General features: G+C 44.6%; 1 long non-coding RNA gene across 1 annotated transcript; it reads right to left on the minus strand.

Annotated features, from left to right (window-relative positions):
• Positions 1 to 3,206: 3,206 nt before the first annotated feature.
• Positions 3,207 to 8,396, minus strand: LOC137307241 (uncharacterized). The gene is made up of 3 exons (XR_010959087.1): positions 8,268 to 8,396; positions 6,816 to 6,960; positions 3,207 to 3,766 (listed from the first exon to the last, which is right to left on the minus strand). It is a non-coding gene; the product is annotated as an uncharacterized lncRNA (long non-coding RNA).
• Positions 8,397 to 22,081: the final 13,685 nt, after the last annotated feature.

Here is a 22,081-nt window from a genome sequence, read left to right on the forward strand (position 1 = left end):
AAGACCATTCCCCCTTGTGAGTTTGCTCTCTTCTATTCTTATGCAGCCCAGTCCTGCAAACAGAAAAACAAGGGTTAAACATAAGAACATAAGAAATAGGAGCAGGAGTAGGCCAATCGGCCCCTTGAGCCTGCTCCGCCATTCAATAAGATCATGGCTGATCTGATCCTAACCTCAAATTTAAATTCATGTCCAATTTCCTGCCCGCTCCCCGTAACCCCTAATTCCCTTTACTTCTAGGAAACTGTCTATTTCTGTTTTAAATTTATTTAATGATTTGGACAGCACTCTTCTCAAAGCAATCAAAGGTTGAAATCGTGTGGAGGACAACCAGTGTTAGTCTAATGCCATTGTGCAGCCACAAAGGGTGTGATTAGATATACATGCATCATCCAGCTGTATTGAGATGGAAGGATTTTAGGGGATGAATCCCTTTTTGCCTGTGAGGAAAGAAGAGTTCCAGATGTAAGTAGGCAGTGCCCTGCTGCAGAATGCCCATGCATGATAAGGATTCAAAGGACCGTAAGATAGCGCGAGGATGAGGAAGCACCTTGTACCGTGCATACTTTGGACATCTACTTGGACATGTACTGGTGGTTAGTCCTTGGCAAACCCGGCGAGGTAAACTTCTTCCTGATTTCCAGTCAGCTCCACTGGGCGTTGCTCTCCACACTGACATGTTGCCACCTCTTGCCAAGCACTCTGTGTTGCTGTCTTGTGTGGACAATAGCCTTGGGCTGCCAGAGGACCTCCACCTCATTTGCTCCCATAAGACTGCCACAGAAGCATCAGGGAATTTTGGGGTGTGAGATGTTGCATCATCTCTCTCTATTTGTCACAAACTTGACTGGCAGTGGGTTTTTATACATTCAAACAGAGGTTTGCACCTCCCCTTTAACTTGTTGCAGTCGAACTTTAAATCCCACCCCACAAGTTGTGAACATCCAATGGCAGATGTCGTTCGCTCACTGGGCTTGTGAAAATGAGGTTGAAGTTGCACCCGAGTTAGCCCTCTTTAATTCTGGTGGTCCCTAAACCTGTCTTGCCCAACCACCACCTGGCCCCATGGTTGGACCAGAAAACTACCCTTAGCCTCATATAAGAAAAATGGCCATTTGGGCACAGTACTGGAGGCTGCCAATACCCATACTATCGGCCAAAGTTAAAATTATCCCAACTGGATGGTGCATTTAGCCACATCAGGAGAGCCAAATTATTTTCAATTTTGGCAAGCAGAAAAAAGGCGGTGACAGCAGCAGCAGCAGCAGCAGCAGCAGCAGCAGCAGCAGCAACAACAACAACAACAACAACAACTTGCATTTACATAGCGCCTTTAAAGTAGTAAAACATTCCAAGGCACTTCATGGAAGCATTATCAGACAAAATTTGACACGAACCACATAAGGAGATATTAGGACAGGTCAACAAAAGCTTGGTCCAAGAGGCAGGTTTTAAGGAGTGTCTTAAAGGAGGAGAGAGGTGTAGAGAGGCAGACAGGTTTAGGGAGGGAATTCCAGAGCTTAGGATCGAGGCAGCTGAAGGCACAGCCGCCAAGGGTGGAGTGATAAAAATCGGGGATGCGCAAGAGACCAGAATTAGAGGATTGCAAAACCTTCTACCACATAGATACACAAGTAGTATGTGATTTGTTCAGCACACTAAGTTCCTGAAAGAGCTTCATTTGCGGTTTTTATATTATTTAAAATAATGACATCTGAAAGTGTTTAAAAAAGCACTCAAGTAGAAGAATGAGAGGGGATCTCATTGAAACATATACAATTCTGACAGGGCTAGACAGACTGGATGCAGGGAGGATGTTTCCCCTGGCTGGGGGGTCCAGAATGAGGGGTCAAAGTTTCAGGATACGGGGTAGGACATTTAGGACTGAGATGAGGAGAAATTTCTTCACTCAGAGGATGGTGAACCTGTGGAATTCTCTACCACAGAAGGCTGTGGAGGCCAAGTCACTGAATATATTTAAGAAGGAACTAAATAGATTTCTAGACACAAAAGACATCAAGGGGTATGGGGAGAGAGCGGAAATATGGTATTGAGATAGAGGATCAGCCATGATCATATTGAATGGCGGAGCAGGCTCGAAGGGCCGAATGGCCTACTCCTGCTCCTATTTTCTATGTTTCTAAATCTAAACCAAGGGTTCAGTTGATATCATAAGAGTGATGGTCAACAGTGAGGTTATATCACTCAATGATATGTGTTATTACTTATAATGTATGCTGTTACCATCTTATATGATCATTTGTATCTGTTTTTGCTCTGCTTTGTACTGCTGACTGCCCTTGATGCAGGATGAGGTTTATATAAGAGGATTATCAATTGTGATGTCATTACAGCAGGTTTATCAGAAAATAATCTTAAATTGATTCTCAGGAAATTCTAAATCCAAGAAGTATTTCACTTTAATAAAAGCTCTTGCTCTTGTAGCTGTTGGTCTCAATATCAGAGTTGACAATTTTTTTTTTTTTGGGAACCTTGGAAGATCCATGAGGCAGTCGGAGATACACTTCGGAGACATCCTGTAATTGTATGCTGGGAGATAGGGTTCATTTTTTAACTGTTGGGATTCATAATTACAGCTATATAGCAATGACAACTTGTATTGATACACATGTAGAAATGTTGAATGTAGAAAAAAATTCCGAAAGTAAAGAAACAGACACTGAGTCAAAGAAAGACAGGTTTTGAGAGATGACCAAAAGTTTGGTCTAAGAGATGAGGTTTAAAGAGGATCTAATGAAGGAAAGAGAGGTTGTGGAAGAAGAGGGGTTTAGGGAGGGAATTCCAGAGAGTGGAACCTAGGAGGCTGAAGGCATGGCCAGCAATAGTGGGATGAAGGGAGGGGTCAGAGTCAAAGGAAAATAACATTCAGGGATGGTGTAGGGCTGGAGGTGGTTATAGAGATATGAAGGGGTGAGGCCATAGAAAGATCTGAACACAGGAATGAGTATTTTAAATTTGAAATGTTGGGGCCAATGTAGGTCAGTGATTACAAGTGTAACGGGTGAGCAGCATTTGGTGCAGAATAGGATATGGGCAGGAGAGTTGGTTTTTGGAGGGTGGAATACTAATACAAACTTATAATTCATAATGATATAGGCAAATTATGCAAAAACATGACCGTCCTAGGGGGAAATTGAAAGCATGCAATAATATTACAGCGACATTGAATTACACTGAAGGTCATTTTATTGATTTATTTACAATTATCCCCTCTTTTTCTGAAGTAGTGACTCATCAATATAATTCCATTGGTACTGGCAGCCCTCCAGTACCTTACCAAAGTGGACATTCTTCAAGTTCGAGCCTTGGCAGTGAGTGTTGGCTGCCTATTCAATCGTGAGATCATCACAGCTGATTTCAGTGTATGTACTTATTTTTGGTCTCTTTCTCCCACCAATTTCCTCCACTTCTGAAGGAATTCCCTTGCTGGAATGTGAGGGCAGGTCCCACAAGGTGAGGATCCCAGAATGGAGCATTGCAGGTCAAGGTCACGACTGTCTACCTGTAGCATTGCATGATTAAAATTGATTTTTTTTAAATGTCTGCAGCCTTGCAGCTGTCCAGCTAATGCTAGTCGACGCTAAACTAGTCCAATGCAAATGTTCACAATTTTGGAGAGGTCCTCTTTCTCCTAGCACTGGCAGGCATGATTGTTTTGAAGGGATGGTCTTTAAAGTTTGGCTTCTTTAAGGTGTGTTGTACTTTTTGACTTTTTCTTGTAAACTTCAGATTTTTTTGGTGTCATCTGCATATTAAAAAGCAGCAAGAAAGAAAGAATGAATTGCATTCATGTTTCACCTTATCACATCCCGGGAATGTTCCAAAGCATTTGTAAACAATGGATTACTTTTGAAGTGCAGCCTTTATTAGATAGGTAAATGCATCAGCCATTTTGGCACAGCTAGGTCCCACAAACAGCAATGAATGATTGATTATAAAATGTGTTTTTGTTGGTGCTGGTTGAGTAGTAATATTCGCACTTTTTCAAATAATGCTGTGGGATTTTTTTTACATTCACCTGTGCAGGCAATCCAGGCTCATCCTCCAACAATGCAGCATTCCCTCAGTACTGCACTGAAGTATCAATCCAGATTATTTGTTCAAGCCAGTAGTGGAGCTTGAATCTACAATTTTCTGACTCAGAGATAGATCAAAAGACTTCATAAAGACCCATCACCTCCATCCTCCAGATTGACCCCATGGGATACCAATCTCTGCTCCATGCAGCCAAGGAAGGTCAGGAGCTGGTACTGTGGCTCTCTGGTTCCTATTTCTATGCTGCCACCCCCACTTGCTCTCCCTCACTTGCATGGTTCACTCAGTGCTCCCTCCAGAACCTAAATCCTCCAGGATGCTTGTACCTGCGATGGTGCCTCCACCAAGTAATGAGTGTGGGCACGGTACCTGGGCTTCACACCACTCCTTAGGAAGCCCCTACAATAATAAAAAATATGGCCCAGAATTTCTTCGGAACTGCTCCCGCTCCTTCGCCGTAACTTGACTGGAAGTGCAGCAGAAACCCGATTTATTTGCGTAAACGGAGCTTCCTGTCATACTTCTGGCAAAGTCACAGTGGCGGAGTAGGAGCAGCTCCGAGGAAATTTCAGGCCTATGTTTCACTTGGGTCAGTAAGAAATGTCTTCTGACAAAGATAAGATGCCAATATATTGTGTGTCATGCTGCCCTTTGCTTAGTGTCTTTATGATTGTGGGTGTAAGTGGGTGGGCCAATAAGACTGATAAAAGGAGGACACTTGCTGAGTGCCTGCACCAAGCTCTCATGTTCTCCCTTCGCCATTCCTTCAATGGCACCCAACCCAAAGATTTGGACAGCACTCTTCTCAAAGCAATGAGGGGTTTGAAGTTGTGAGGTGCACGTCCATTCTGGGCTCTCTTCCAAAATGTTATGTCCGACTTTCTCCTGTAAGCATGAACAAAACATATCGATGTTGAACAGTAGAAGTGCAGCTGCCCCATTGCCCAGCCTATCTCCTTCCTTTTCTGAGTCCAGTAAAATGCAGCATGCATGCAGTTTCTGGTAACAATATTGGTTGGGAGCACACCTTAAAAGATTTATGTATGACATTGAGTGCCATGCACAAAGTGCGCCCTGCAGCAATATGGATTTGGAAGCGTAAGTAAAAGAACTTAAACATTGTCTCCATGCTACCTTGCTGATGGTGAAGAGTAAAATGCCTCTGATGTGCATGCTGTGGCTCAATACTAATAGATTCCCAAAGTTATGCATAACTGAATGCTTCATTAGATATTGCATTTACCCATTAGAGGAAGCTACGAGTTTCTTTTCATTGGAGTTCCGATGAACATGTAAAAGAAAGAAAGACCTGCATTTATATAGCGCCTTTCACAGCCTCAGGATGCCCCAAAGCGCTTTACAGCCAATGAAGTACTTTCGAAGTGTAGTCACTGTTGTAATGTCAGAAACATGTAGCTATTTTCCCTTAACTTCCCACTGATCGATCAGCCAGTTATGAGCAAGCCTCATCTCTCTCCTTGGGCTCCATAATTGAATATTCATCACCTTGCAGGCAGCAGTCAAGAAATAACCTACCTCTCAAAAAAATTGTGGTAGAGATCGTTTTCAATAACGCACAGTTTGTATACTCACACCGCTGATCTATGCTCTTCACCCAAGGGTTCCTACCAGTCGTAGAGACAGGACTCAAGAGTGGGAAGATCAAAGGACAACAAACCTCGTGTTACTGAAACTGATCTCCAACACAAGGACTTAAATAACTTAAAAATCAGATGGGTTGAGGGACTCAGTTGTTTTTAAGAGGAACATGATCTTCAGCTGCTATCTATCTGTGACGGAAGTTTAATTATTGAACAACTGTGTAGCATTGTACCTTTAAACTATCAGTTAACTATGTCAGCTCATATCATATGGCTGCAGCTCTTCTCTCCTAGAGGTTTTCACTCATACTCGGGTACAACACATAGGGCCAGAATTTACTGTCAAAATAACGGTGAGGCTAATGGCGCTCTCCATTATTTATGCACAAATGATATAGTAACTTCAGACCAGGGGCAGGCGCGCGGTTAAATGCGAAAATCCAAAAGTTGCTGTCTGAGTTGCGCCGCTTGCCATTAGCTTCGCAAAAATGGCATCTCACTGTTTGACTCACCATTGAAATGCACTGAACAGCGTGAAGTTCCTGTATTTGGATGATAGATACGAACTAAACTCGCCACAGTGAGAAAAGTCAAGTCATTTAGGTCTAAGTACCCTTTTAACAACATGATAAGTGTTAATTATTGCCATTCAACCTCTCGCACTGAAAATTAACTATTGCAAGTGTGGAGTTTCATTCCTTCAGGTTTTAATTGTTGTTGGAGATTTTAAAAATGTAAAATTTTTAATTTAATAAAAAAAGGTTACTTTTCCTTTCTGTCCCTTTTTTCTCTCTTTCTTAATCCAATCTTTCCCTCTCTTTATTTCTCTTTCTTTACCTGATTTAACATTGAATTCACCCCCTCTAATTTACACTTCCTTCTCAGTCCTTGTGATGTTAATTTCATAATCCTTCAACCTGGTTGGTTAAAGAGATACCCAGTTACTTGCCTTGTTCATTCAGGTCCCAGATGCCCTATTTCCCTCGCTGCGACGTTATCAGCTCACACTTTCAGCAACTTGCTGCAGTAACTTTGAGTTACATTGGGCTCAGTAATCAGTTTAGGACATATATCATTAATAGCGTTTGGTTAGTTCAGGGCTTCTAGTCTAGAATCCCTTTAGTATACATCATTTAGAAACTGTTGTTAATGGAATACCTTCATTCAAAGTGCTTTATCGCTGTAACTTTTATTGCTCTTGACCCTCTGTTTCCAAATTCCCAGTGTTTCATAAAATTCAAGATATCTGCATTTCTCAATTCATTCATTTGAGCGAAGACGGCTGTGTCAAAATGGATCCTACCTAAAAGACACCAAATGGCAAGGAAGTTATTTCTGTCATTTCATTCTCAAGTTCTTGCTTGTGATTGCCATCCAGCGACCCCGGTCAGAATTGTATGTATGTGGACATCAGGTGAGGACACGGATTGGGCTCAGCAATGATGTCTCCTCTTCCTCTAGGATCGAGTGATTTGCTGACACTCAGGGTCCAAAAATCCATATTGTCATCTTTCAGGATTTTACATACACAGTGAGGGCCAGTTGCCTCATCCTGAGCTCATTAAGCCAGGATAGCCCCTATTCATTTAGAGAACAGTAGGAGACGTTTTCTTTTAACCCACAACCTAAGTGAAGGAGGAGAGAGAGCCAGTTTTATTGACAGGCCTACTGGCAAATCACTAATTGGGGAATGAGTCAGAGCGATAGCACTCCCACTGGTTGAGAAGACAGAGAAAAAGACAAAGAGACACATGAACAGTCAGCTAGATCTGGGGAGGTAGCTTGAAAGGAAACACACTCTTCTCAAGCCCCAGAGCCAGACAGGATCAGAACGGCTGACCAGGAAAAGTTAACAGGGATGGTGTGGTATATTTTAATTATTTCTCTTGTTCTCGGGGAGAGTTCTGTAGTTAGTTAAATGAAGGAGATATTTGATTGCTTCTGTTAGTCTGTACATTCACTTGCTTTTATCGCTGGGCGAAAAACGAGCGCTAACGAATCAGACGCCCCTATTACACTCCGCCCGGTTTTCCTTTCCATTGAAGACAACGGAAAAGCAAATTGAGCGAGGAATAAAACGGGCTTCCGATTTGTGATCTCCCATTTTTCGCCCAGTGATAACAATTAAAATGACCCCCGCTATCTGTAAAATAAAGCATTTGAACAATTTGTATCTGGTCTAGTCTTGCCAGGTATTTCGGTCCACCTATGGAAAGATTGGGAAAACGCGTGTGAGGGCTCGTGAATGGCACGATATCCAATTCAGATCACAAGGGGGTCTATTTGTTACACTGCAGGGTTACACCATTGTATAGTGGTGAGACTGAGGAACGTGCTATCACATGGAGTGGTCGAGGTGAATAGCATAAATGATTTATGGGGAAGCTAGATAAGTGCATGAGGGAGAAAGGACTAGAAGGATATGTTGTTAGGGTGAGATGAAGTAAATGGAATGAGAGAAGGTTCATGCGGAGCATAAACACCGGCATAGGGCCAAATGGCCTGTTTCTGTGCTGTAAATTCTATGTAAGTTAGAGATTTGGCAGTACAGGCTCAGTCCTTAACGTAAGATGCTTGGACCAGTTACAGGAGTGACCATCACCACCGTACCCATGAAATATCTAAAGCAGGCCCCAAAACTTCCAACAGAGTGTAATAAAGACGCATCAGAATTTTGAGGGCTGGGTTTTAGGGCAGGATCCATTTCTGTTTTCATTCTGACTCCAGTCACTGTCCTCGACAGCCTGCAAAACAAAACAAAAGTCTCACTGTTTCTGCTGTTTAAATTATTTACACCTGATCCAATAATAGATCGGTGCTGTCTAGGAATTGAGCTGATAAAACAACCACCCTAGTCTGAACCATTCCCATAAACCACGTTCTTTCCATTGGAATGTATGCAAAATGAACTGAACCTCAGTAAATGTTCTCATTATCTGGGTACAATCACTTTGATAGGTTAAAGCATGTCATACTGTAAGTTAGGATAAATGTTCCTTTTTTTTTACCATTCTCTTTTAAAGGAGCCATGTAGCTGGGTTTTCAACAAGATAATGAGTGGCGATTTTACAAATTAACACTCTGGTACAAAGCTCGATTTTAATTTTAATCTCTTACATTACCGCAGTGACTAATTTCAAAAGAAGTACTTCATTGGCTGTAAAGCGCTTTGGGATGTCCTAAGGACGTGAAAGGCGCTATATAAATGCAAGTTAATGGAGAGAGAATGGAGATGTGTGTTGAGCGCCACACCTGAATTCCCGATAGGCACTCCCATTGTACCGAGGTCTGTGCCAGAAGTGCTCATTTTGTAAAATCTATTTCATGATCTCTTCCTCTCCCCTCCCGACAATTTATTTTTCTCCTTTCTTGTTCTGAGAGCACTGATTCACGTGCTGGGTGGGGTCCAGATGCCCCAGCCAGCTGACCTTCAATGGCCAAATAGAAGCTTCTTCATGTGTGAAGCTAGACAGTGAGTTTTGGCAGACTATTTGACCATGGCTTAAAAAATAACTTCTCGCAATCATAAAACTTGCGGAAAATCCATGCACATTGTGGATAGCTTGTATTTATACAATAAGTCTATGTTGGCTAGTATTGAAGGCATGAAATCTTGACAGGCACATAATGAAAACAGTGTAAAAAAATCTATGTATACCAATGTTGGAAAGTATGGGTAGGTATAATAGAGATAGTTCACATGGCGAAGAGATAATATGGTGCGTTTAATGTTTTTTAAATGTCAATACGAAACTGAATGGTAGCCAAGCTAAATAGGGTTTACTGTATATCCTAGCAAGGCAACAAAGAGAGATCCTGCAACTAACTGACACAAGTTTTCCGGAGCAATTCTTCCGCTGGACTGATCAAGGAATTATTTAATCAGCCTACTTTTCACAATGCCGCCTAATATCACCGCACCCAATTGTTCTCTCCTCTCACCCACTGATTGGGATCATCTTTGCTTTGCAGACCAGCATTAGTAGGGGAGCCAACAAAGAAGAGCAAAGAGGCTTAGCATACCTCAGCACTGCAGATTAAATGGTTCTTCAATGATGTCACAGACTGCGCTCTTAATTTGCCTTGAAACAATTTTCAAAAATCGCATCATCCTAGGTTACTGGAAATTTGAAGACTCTTTTTCTCTTCCTGGTGAATTAACTTTCTTTGCTTTTAAGTCGGTCGCCCACTTCCAAGGTCCTTGCATGACTTATGCATGAGTCTTCATTCCATAATCCTTTGTAGCACCCCAATTCCCACTCAGGCTCAGATCAGCAAACTCAGCAAGGGGCCACAAATTAAACTTGGTACATTCTGATCTGTATGGTTGAGTTATCCAATGCCTTTATGAACTGAGTCCTAGAGCGGGGGAGGTTTCAATTTCATTTTAGCTTCATTTGGTAAATTCTTTTGTTATTCATTTTTGTTAGAAATTAGTATTTGTTTACTTACCACAATTGTTCTTTCAATTTCCTTGCCTTTTCTCTAATTCTCTTATGAAACCATGATCTCATGCTGGAACATGCTTCCATGGATGCTAGCAGCCCTTGAGTTGTTCACCCAAGTGTCAATTCTTCATGTGTGAGCCTTGGCAATGAATGTCACCAGGTTATACAACCATGGAGAAGTGTCACAGCCGAGCCCAAGTTAAAAACTAAGGTAAATAAAAACAGAAAATGCTGGAAAACACTCAGCAGGTCAGGCAGCATCTGTGGTGAGAGAAACAGAGTTAACGTTTCAGGTCAATGACCTTTGATCAGGGCTGCAAGAAGTTAGAGAGTAACAGTTTATAAGCAAGTACAGAGCCAGGGGAAAAGGGGTGGGTGGGTGGGGGGGGGGGAGGGAATGTCCGTGATAGGGTGGAGGGAGGGAGTGATTAAATGACAAAAGGCATGATGGTGCAAGGCAGGAAAGGTGGTAATGGGAGTGCTTCCAGCATTTTCTGTTTTTATTTCAGATTTCCAGCATCCGCAGTATTTTGCTTTTGTTAAAATCAAATGCCTCTTGTAGCAAAATACTGTGAGAAATGCATTAAAACAAATTCTAGTGTAACTTTGCTAACAGTGAAATGAGTAAGCTCATTGGAGGCAGTTAAACAGTGAAGTCCATTCTACAACCTCTGCAGTTCCCTACTGACATCAGGATAGATTCTCATCCAGTAGTTCACTCCTCACCCAGAATCAAAATGGGCTGTGCAGAAGGGATGTTTAGGAGGTGCCTGTTTTAATGATCTCATTTTTCTGCACATCACAAAATGAAAAAGTCTGAAAGAATTATATTTATATGTACACATCAAAAATAGCCACATTTTCATTTCCTTGCAGTCAACAATTGTTCCACTATCATGGGCCCAAAATTCCTGGACTGGGGGTAAGGGGAAGCACTAACAGGGTGGGTGGACCAGATTTGGGCAAGACCTGGTTCTCTGCTGGGTCGCTGCCCCTTTCTTAATGCAGCAGAGTTCCACCAGAAGTAGGGGCAGGCACTTCTTGCATTCTGTGCAGACATCACCAGAAGAGGTGGGACTGGCAGGATTACATCATCACTCAGAAATTCTGCCTGTTCCACCTCAATTGTCCCCCAACACAAGGTTACACCTGTATGATTTCTGCCAGGACCACCACTACCTCAATTGCCTGTTTCCAAACATTGGCATTGGGAAAGCAGCAACTTTGACTTCTTGAACTTTTTTTTTCAAACATTTCATATCATCTTTAGCCAGAACAGTCAGCCCTTTAACTTCGTGATGGTGTGCTTCATAGAATAGAATCGTAAAATCTTACAGCACAGAAGGAGACCACTCGGCCCATCATGCCTATGTTGGCTCTTTGAAAGGGCCATACCAATTAGTCCCACGCCCCTGCTCTTTCCAAATAGCCCTACAAATTTTTCCTTTTCAAGTATTTATCCAATTCCCTTTTGGAAGTTACTATTGAATCTGTTTCCACCATCCTTTCAGGCAGTGCATTCCAGATCATAATAACTTGCTGCATAAAACAAAATTCTCCTCATCTCCCCTCTGGTTCTTTTGCCAATTATCTTAAATCTGTGTCCTTTGGTTAACGACCCTCCTGCCAGTGGAAACAGTTTCTCCTCATTTACTCCATCAAAACCCTTCATAATCTTGAACACCTCTATTAAATCTCCCCTTAACCTTCTCCGCTCTAAGGAGAACAACCCTTGTTTCTCTAGTCTCTCACATAAGTCCCTCATCCCTGGTATCATTCTAGTAAATCTCCTCTGCACCTTCTCCAAGGCCTTGACATCCTTCCTAAAGTGTGGTGCCCAGACTTGGACACAATCCTCCAGTGATTTGTAAAGGTTCAGCATAACATCCTTGCTTTTGTACTCTATGCTTCTATCTATAAAGCCCAAGATCCCATATGCTCTTCTACCTTATCAACTTGTCCTGCCACCTTCAAAGATTTGTGTTTATCAACCCCCGGGTCCCCCTGTTACACCCCCTTTAAAAGTGTACCATTTAATATATATTGCCTCTCCTCATTCTTCCTTCCAAAATGCATCACTTCACACTTCTTGTAAGTTCCTGACCCCCTTCCCCCTCACGAGGGCAGAATGCAGAATGGTATAGGCACCCACTCTCTCCCCCAAGCAAATGATCCAGCTCCAGGATTTGGGATGGGATCAGGGCCATAGCAGAGTGGCAGCCAGAAGTCCCATTCCAGCATACAATAGCAACAACAACTTGCATTTATATAGAACCTTTAACTTAGTAAGTCGTCCCAAGGTGATACACAGGAGCGATTATCAGGCAAGATTCGACACTGAGTCACATAAGGAGATTAGGACGGGTGACCAAAAGCTTGGTCAATGAGGTAGGTTTTAAGGAGCAACTTAAAGGAGGAGAGAGAGGTGGAGAGGCAGAGAGGTTTAAGAAGGGAATTCCAGAGCTTAGGGCCTAGGCAGCTGGAGGTACAGCCGCCAATGGTGGAGTGAAGGAAATCGGGGATGCGCAAAAGGCCAGAATTAGAGGAGCACAGAGATCTCGGAGGGTTGTAGGGCTGCAGGAGGTTACAGAGTTAGGGAGCGGTGAGGCCATGGAGGGATTTGAAAATAAGGGAAAGAATTTTAAAATCAAGGCCTTACCGGACCGGGAGCCAATGTAGGTCAGCGAGCACAGAGGGTGATGGGTGAACGGGACTTAGTGCGAGTAAGGATACAGGCAGCAGAATTTTGGATCAGCTCAAGTTTCTTCTAGAAATGGAACAGGTCCCCGAGAATTTTGGTCCCCATGTTTTTATCTTACTTTATATATATATATATATATATATATATATATATAAAAACTGAAACAGAAATATGAAAAGCAGGCTGTATCACAACCACCAACCCAGTGAAAGCGATATCAACGCAAAGGCGGGTTCCGAGCCGGGAGTGGGGGGGGGTGCGGTGGAATTGCACGCACGAAACCCGGAAAAAATGTAATGGGTTGGAATGTCCGATTTTAAGTTGATCGGTTAATTAAATTTTTCCTTCCAGGTTTCGCGTCTCCAAACTGTGACAGCGAGCGTGATGGGTACTGATCTCAACTCGACTATTTAAAGGGCCAATGCAAAAATGGAATTTGGAGGAGCTGAGAGGTTTTGGAAGGAGACGGTCAGAGTTAGTGAACATGGAATCAGGACAAGCAAGGCCAGCACCCAGATTCAATGATGTTTCCCTTGACTTACTACTGGGTGAAGTCAGGAGCAGGAGGGAGATCATTTTCCCCAGCAATGGGAGGAAGAAACCTGCTTCTCTTACCAAGATACCATGGTTTGAGATGGCTGAGAAGGTGAGCAGCAGGAGTATGGTGCCCCAGTCTTGGATGCAGTGCAGGAAGCGGTTTAATGACCTAACCAGGTTAGGAAAAGCGAGTACAATTGCTGATTCACCCACATCCTGTGGTGTACAACACCACCCCCCCTTACTGTGGCTTGCCAAGCATGCTCCATAACATCACTCCTCATACCCACTTAAGTTTCAACAGCACCCATCCTTCACTTTCTGTGCACTTTCTCACCTCCCCATTTATCCATCCACCGCTGCCACTCACCCCACTCTTTATGCAATGTCTGATAGTCATCCTCACCGAATGCACTGGATCCATCGGGTGAATACGTGACCTTCAGTCACTCACAGGTCTGTTCTTTTGCCCCTTGTAGGAGAAGAGAGCACAAAACGCAAGGGAGAGGGCGAGGACTGGAGGTGGCCCGCCACAAATTGTGCAGCTCACAGATTCAGAAGAGGAAGCCATGGAGATAAGTGGCACCTCTGCATCCCTGTCAATCAGAGATGGAGAGAGTGGGAAATGGAGATGCCTGGTGACAGAATTAAAAATATCGCTGACACACATGCTGACTTTATTTCATCAATGACTGAATTATGAGAAATCTGAGTATGGTGATTGTCAAGATTGTTACTTTGCCAGGACTAATTCATATCCATTTCCTTTGTCCTCCAGGGCCTTCACGCACTGAGCAACAGTCTGTAGACATGCCTGACAACGATTCCTCAGAGGAGCTCATTCCTTCTGCGGGTGCGCCGTCACAGGACATACAGCTATGCACCAGTGCAAATACTCGCACTTCGGTGGGTCCTGTTAGACAGTTAGTTGGATTTTCACCTGGTGATTCACAGTTCACAAGTGAGCACGAGCAGACACTGGTGGCAGGGGCAGCTGTGGAGAGTCCACATCGGAGGGTGCACTCCTCTCCAAGCTCAGCCCAGCTGGACACAGATGCTGAACCTCGGGGACCATCATTGAGAAGGAGAATGATTGAGGTACAGCAGCAACTTTGCGAGGTACTGACAGACGTGCCAAGTACACACTCCACAATAGAGAGGATGACGGAGTCCAACTCCAACATTAATGGAACGGTGCCACAGGTAATTGCGAGAATATCTGCCATGGAGAGTGGACGCCACCGTGGAGCTTCAAGCATGGCTCTCAAGTGAGGCTATGCAGGCCATGACCATGGCCATGCAGGAGATGTCTGGCACCTTAAACAGGATAAAAATACCTTATCCGTGGCCTTACAACACGTCACTGATCTGCACTGAGCTGCTCCCCAACAGAGTGGTGGGAGTGATATGGTGCTGGCCCAGGAGGGGGATGATGGCGAAAGGGGACATCGAAGTGGGAATTCCACTCAAAGCGCTCCCACGTCTCACCCGTAGCCTCCCCCCCAGCCAGTACCCGACATTCTGCCTCTTCTCCCGATGGCCGAGTCTGTCCCTGCACAGGTGCAGGTGGAGCAGGCTTTGGCGGGGCCTTTGGGGGCTCCAAAACCCAGGGGTCGTAGGCCCAGAGCATCTCAGCAGTCAGGCAGGGATCTGAGCAGCCTGCCCCTACCTCTGCTGAAGCCACAGGGGATGAAACAACAACAACAACGTGCAATTATATAGCGCCTTTAACTTAGTAAAACGTCCCAAGACGTTTCACAAGAGCATTATCAAACAAAATTTGACATCGAACCACATAAGGAGATATTAGGACAGGTGATCAAAAACTTGGTGAAAGAGGTGGAGCAAGAGGAAGTCTTGCTACAATTGTATAGGGCCTTAGTGAGACTACACCTGGAGTACTGTGTACATTTTTGATCTTCTTATCTAAGGAAGGATATACTTGCCTTAGAGGCAGTGCAACGAAAGTTCACGAGATTGATTCCGGGGATGAGAGGGTTGTCCGATGAGGAGAGATTAAGTAGGATGGGCCTATACTCTCTGGAGTTTAGAAGAATGAGAGGTGATCTCATTGAAACATGTAAGATTCTGAGAGGGCTTGACAGGGTAGAAGCTGAGAGGGTGTTTCCCCTGGCTGGAGAGTCTGGAACTAGGGGGCATAGTCTCAGGATAAGGGGTCGGACATTTAAGACTGGGATGAGGAGGAATTTCTTCACTCAGAGGTTTGAAATTCTCCACCTCAGAGGGCTGTGGTTGCTCAGTCGTTGAGTATATTCAAGGCTGAGATTGATAGATTTTTGGAATCTCAGGGAATCAAGGGATATGGGGATTGGTCAGGAAAGTGGAGTTGAGGTCGAAAATCAGCCATGATCTTATTGAATGGCACAGCAGGCTCATATTTCTTATGTTCTTATGCTCTTAAAGAAAGTCTTAAAGGAGAAGAGAGAGGCGAAGAGGTTTGGAGAGGGTATGCCAGGGCCTAGGGCCCAGGCAGCTGAAGGCACAGCCGCCAATGGTGGGGCAACTAAAATCGGGGGTGCGCAAGAGGCCAGAATTGGAGGAGCGCAGAGATCTCAGAGGGTTGTATGGTTGAAGGAGGTTACAGAGATAGGGAGGGGCGAGGCCATGGAGGGATTTGAAAACAAGAATAAGAATTTTAAAATCGAGGCTTTCCTGGATTGGGAGCCAATGTAGGTCAGCAAGCACAACGGTGAAAGGTGAACAGGACTTGGTGCGAGTTGGAATACGTAGAAGCGATAGGAAGTGTAAGAGAAAGCTATGGTAATTCACCCAGGTCCCTTTGTACATCAACATTTCCCAATCTACCACCATTTAAATAATACTCTGCCTTTCTGTTTTTCCTTCCAAAGTGGATAACTTCACATTTATCCACATTATACTGCATCTGCCATGTATTTGACCACTCACTCAACTTGTCTAAATCGCCTTGAAGCCTCTTTGCATCCTCCTCACAACCCATGATCCCACCCAGTTTTGTGTCGTCAGCAAACATGGAAATATTACATTTGGTTCCCTCATCCAAATCATTAATATATATTGTGAATAGCTGGGGCCCAAGCACTGATCCCTGCGGTACCCCACTAGTCACTGCCTGCCACCCCGAAAAAGATCCGTTCATTCCTACTCTCTGGTTAACAGACAGGAAACAATCTTCAACCCATGCCAGTATATTATCCCCAATCCCATGTGCTTTAATATTGCACACTAACCTCTTATGTGGACTTTATCAAAGGCCTTCTGAAAATCCAAATAAACCACATCCACTGGTTCTCCCTTATCTATTCTACCAGTTACATCCTCAAAAAACTCCAGTAGGTTTGTCAAACATGATTTCCCTTTCATAAATCCATGTTGACTTTGTCTAATCCTGTTGATATTTTCTAAGTGTTTTCCTGTTATCACATCCTTTATAATAGACTCCAGCATTTTCCCTACTACTGATGTTAGGCTAACCGGTCTGTAGTTCCCTGTTTTCTCTTTCCCTCCTTTTTTAAATAGTGGGGTTACATTTGCCACCCTCCAATCTGCAGGAACTTCCATAATCTATAGAATTTTGGAAGATGACAACTAATGCATCCACTATTTCATGGTTACCTCTGGGATACAGATTATCAGGCCCTGGGGATTTATCGGCTTTCAGTCCCATTAATTTCTCCAGCACTATTTTTTTACTAATACTAATTTCCTTTTAATTCCTCATTCTCACTAGTCCCTTGGTTCCCTAGCATTTCTGGGAAGTTATTTGTATCCTCTTCTGTGAAGACAGAACCAAATGCTCTGCCATTTAAATGCTCTGCCATTTCCTTGTTCCCCATTATAAATTCTCTGGTTTCTGACTGTAGGGGACCTACATTTGTCTTCACTAATCTTTTTCTTTTCACATACTTGTAGAAGCTTTTACAATCCACTTTCATGTTCCTTGCAAGTTTACTCTCATACTCTATTTTTCCCCTCTTAATCAATCTCTTGGTCCTTTTTTGCTGAATTCTAAACTGCTCCCAATCCTCAGGCTTGCTACTTTTTCTGGCAACTTTATATGACTCCTCTTTGGATCTAATACTATCCTTAATTTCTTTTGTTAGCCAAGGTTGGGCCGCTTTTCCTTTTGTGTTTTTGCACCATAGAGGAATGTATAATTGTTGCAATTCATGCATTTGTTCTTTAAATGTTAGCCATTGCCTATCCACCATCATGCCTTTTAATGAAGCTTCCCAATCTATCATAGCCAACTCACTCCTCATACCTTCGCAGATTCCTTTGTTTAGATTTAGGACCTTAGTTTCAGATTGGACTACTTCACTTTCTATCTTAATGAAGAATTCTATCATGTTATGGTCACTCTTCCCTAAAGGACCCCGCAGAACAAGATTATTAATTAATCCCTTCTCATTGCACAATACCCGAACTAGGATAGCCTGTTCCCTGGTTGGCTCCTCAACCTACTGGTCGAAAAAACCATCTTGTACACACTCCAGGAATTCATCCTCCACAGTATTATTGTTAATTTGGTTTGGCCAGTCTAAATTTGGTATGGCCAGTCTATACACGGCTGGTCTGGTCTTCATATTGCTCCTCCTCCTCTTCAATGGTCTCATCATCAGAAGATAACTGATGAGCAGTTTGATTGTCCTCCACCTCGAATCCTCTCTGCTGAGCAATGTTGTGCAGGACGCAGTACACCACTATGATTCTGGACACCCTCGCTGGCGAGTACTGAGTGGTGCCTCCAGACCTATCCAGGCACCTGAAGCGCATCTTCAATATGCTGATGGCTTGCTCAATGACACATCTGGTGGTCATGTGGCTCTCGTTGTAGCGCTCTTGCGCCTCATTGGTGGAGTTCCTCGCAGGTGTCATGAGCCAAGTTTGAAGGGGGTGCCCTTGTTTCATACGGGCCAGTCCTTAAATCTGTTTCCTGGTAGGAAGAGGTTTGGAATGTTGAACTGCCGCAGTATAAAGGAATCATGACCACTCCTGGGGAATCTGGTGCACACCTGAATGAACCTCTTTTTGTGATTGCACACCAGCTGTGCATTGATGGAGTGAAATCCCTTGCGGTTGATAAAAACTCCTGGTTCATGTGGTGGTCCTCGGATTACCACGTGTGTGCAGTTGATGGCACCCTGTACCTGTGGGAAGCCAGCCAGAGAGGTGAAACCGACTGCTCGCTCATTCTGCCTATTGTCGTCGCAGGGGAAGTTGACATGAGTGAACGCCCTGGCAAACAACCCATCCATTACCTGCCTTTTAGATTTATGTACAGCCAACTGAGAGACCCTCAAGATGTCACTGGTGGCGCACTGGAAGGAGCCAGAGGCAAATAAATTGAGGGCAGTGGTGATTTTGACAGCATCGGGCAATGTGTGGCCACCAGGTCCAGTGGGGAGTAACTCTTCTTGGAGGAGGCTGCAGATGTCTGCGACCACCTGCCGGCTCAATCTGACCCTGCAGAAGCATAGCTCTTCAGATAGGTCAAGGAAGCTGAGCATCTGTCTGTAGACCCTCTCACATTGGTAGTGCCTCCTGCGGCCTCAGCCCCTCTGTTGCTCTCCTCTCTGCTGTCCTCCGTTCTTCTCTCCTGTCTGCTGTTCTTCACTCTGCTCTCCTCTCTGCTGTTCTCTATTCTTCTCTCCTCTCTGCTGTTCTCCAGATCTGTGTTGTGCGTCTCTCTCTTGTGCACCTACAGATCCCACCACAGCACAACGTTGATGCCATGGATGGCAATTGTCTTACTCCGTCCTATTGAAAACATCCATGGACACGCCCCCCCCACCCCGATCCTGATGTAATCTATTTGAAAGCCTCCAAACTTCTGAAACACATCTATGATCACACAAACTCTCTGCAAAATGTTTGCCAAAGGGAACTGGGATAGCAGCTGTAAGCAGTGAGCTTTTATTCCCACCGAGCAATCACAACTTGAAACACCCACATGAAATGCCGCTCAATCTCGCCTCCGTTTCACTGGCGAGTTTCCCGAGCCCCGGGAAACCTGTGCTGGAGGCGTTAAATTCAAATGCCTGTTGAAAGCTCTTCAAATACGCCTCTTTAGCATGTGATAATGATCGACCCGCCTGTCCTAATGATCGACCCGCCTCCAGCGAGCAGGTGACTCGCACGCAGCCAAACACGCCTCCGTTAAAAACAGAAGTCGGCGCGTTGCAGGTGGGTTGGCGTCAGGTTTGAGAATTTTACATTTGTAACCTTCCCACCCCGCCCCCAACCCACCCGTCCTTGGAAGTTAAAATTCCCCCCAAGTCCCTCCACGGTCGTGCTTTTGAAATAGACTGTTCCTGGCTGTAGTGAATAAAGCACATAGTACACACTACTGTTTAAAACAGCTCCAGCTGACTTGCACTCTGCATGCTGTTCATTACACCATCTTCCTCAGCCATCTGCACCGGGTCCACAGCCTACTCTGATATACTTCCTGTCTTATTTTTGTCTAAATTACCAAAACGAATGTATCTGTTGCAAAATGTGGAATGGAATTTATCTAACTACACTGCATGAGCTGTCCCAGAAACCGAGCTTACCTAAAAACTAATTAATATGGTGGCACTGCCCCTTTAAAATAGAAAATTCACTCAGCCACTCTAATCAGTGGAATTATTGTTATGAGAATTAACCATAAAAAGAGCCCTACAACCCTCCGAGGTCTCTGCGCTTCTCCAATTCTGGTCTCTTGCGCATCCCCAATTTTCTTCACTCCACCATTGGCGGTGCCTTCAGCTACCTAGGCCCTAAGCTCTACAATTCGGCTCTCGGCCTCCTCCCGATATCCCCACCATCACAGAAGCCAGTCTTCAGCCAATTCGATTCACTCCACGTGATATCAAGAAACGGCTGAGTGCACTGGATACAGCAAAGGCTATGGGCCCCGTCAGCATCCCAGCTGTAGTGCTGAAGATTTGTGCTCCAGAACTAGCTGCACCTCCAGCCAGGCTGTTCCAGTACAGCTACAACACTGGCATCGAACCGACAATGACGAAAATTGCCCAGGTATGTCCTGTCCACAAAAAGCAGGACAAATCCAATCCAGCCAATTGCAGCCCCATCAGTCTACTCTCAATCATCAGCAAAGTGATGGACGGTGTCATCGACAGTGCTATCAAGTGGCACTTACTCACCAATAACCTGCTCACCGATGAAAGTGACTGCCCTTGACATCAAGGCAGCATTTGACAGAGTATGGCACCAAGGAGCCCTAGTAAAATTGAAGTCAATGGGAATCAGGGGGAAAACTCTCCAGTGGCTGGAGTCATACCTAGCACAAAGGAAGATGGTAGTGGTTGTTGGAGGCCAATCATCTCAGCCCCAGGACATTGCTGCAGGAGTTCCTCAGGGCAGTGTCCCAGGCCCAACCATCTTCAGCTGCTTCATCAATGACCTTCCCTCCATCATAAGGTCAGAAATGGGGATGTTCGCTGATGATTGCACAGTATTCAGTTCCATTCGCAACCCCTCAGATAATGAAGCAGTCCGAGCCGGCATGCAGCAAGACCTGGACAATATCCAGGCTTGGGCTCATAAATGGCAAGTAACATTTGCGCCAGACAAATGCCAGGCAATGACCATCTCCAACAAGAGTCATAGAGTCATAGAGTTATACAGAACGGATAGAGGCCCTTCGGCCCATCGTGTCCGCTCCGGCCATCAAGCCCTGTCTAATCTAATCCCATATTCCAGCATTTGGTCCGTAGCCTTGTATGCTATGGCATTTCAAGTGCTCATCCAAATGCTTCTTGAATGTTGTGAGGGTTCCTGCCTCCGCAACCCTTTCAGGCAGTGAGTTCCAGACTCCAACCACCCTCTGGGTGAAAAAGTTCTTTCTCAAATCCCCTCTAAACCTCCCACCTTTTACCTTGAATCTATGTCCCCTTGTTATAGAACCCTCAACGAAGGGAAAAAGCTCCTTAGTATCCATCCTATCTGTGCCTCTCATAATTTTGTACACCTCAATCATGTCCCCCCTCAGCCTCCTCTGCTCCAAGGAAAACAAACCCAATCTTCCCAGTCTCTCTTCATAGCTGAAGCGCTCCAGCCCTGGTAACATCCTGGTGAATCTCCTCTGCACCCTCTCCAAAGCGATCACATCCTTCCTGTAGTGTGGCGACCAGAACTGCACACAGTACTCCAGCTGTGGCCTAACCAGTGTTTTATTCAGCTCCATCATAACCTCCTTGCTCTTATATTCTATGCCTCGGCTAATAAAGGCAAGTATCCCATATGCCTTCTTTACCACCTTATCTACCTGTTCCGCCGCCTTCAGGGATCTGTGAACTTGCACACCAAGATCCCTCTGACCCTCTGTCTTGCCGAGGGTCCTCCCATTCATTGTGTATTCCCTTGCCTTGTTAGTCCCTCCAAAGTGCATCACCTCGCACTTTTCCGGGTTAAATTCCATTTGCCACTGTTCCGCCCATCTGACCAACCCATCTATATCGTCCTGCAGACTGAGGCTATCCTCCTCGCTATTTACCACCCTACCAATTTTTGTATCATCAGCGAACTTACTGATCATACCTTTTACATTCATATCCAAGTCGTTAATGTAGACCACAAACAGCAAGGGACCCAGCACCGATCCCTGTGGTACCCCACTGGCCACAGGCTTCCAGTCACAAAAACAACCTTCGACCATCACCCTCTGCCTTCTGCCACTAAGCCAGTTTTGTATCCAAAGTGCCAAGGCACCCTGGATTCCATGGGCTCGT

Source organism: Heptranchias perlo, chromosome 3 (genome assembly GCF_035084215.1).
Source record: "Heptranchias perlo isolate sHepPer1 chromosome 3, sHepPer1.hap1, whole genome shotgun sequence".
NCBI lineage: Eukaryota > Metazoa > Chordata > Chondrichthyes > Hexanchiformes > Hexanchidae > Heptranchias > Heptranchias perlo.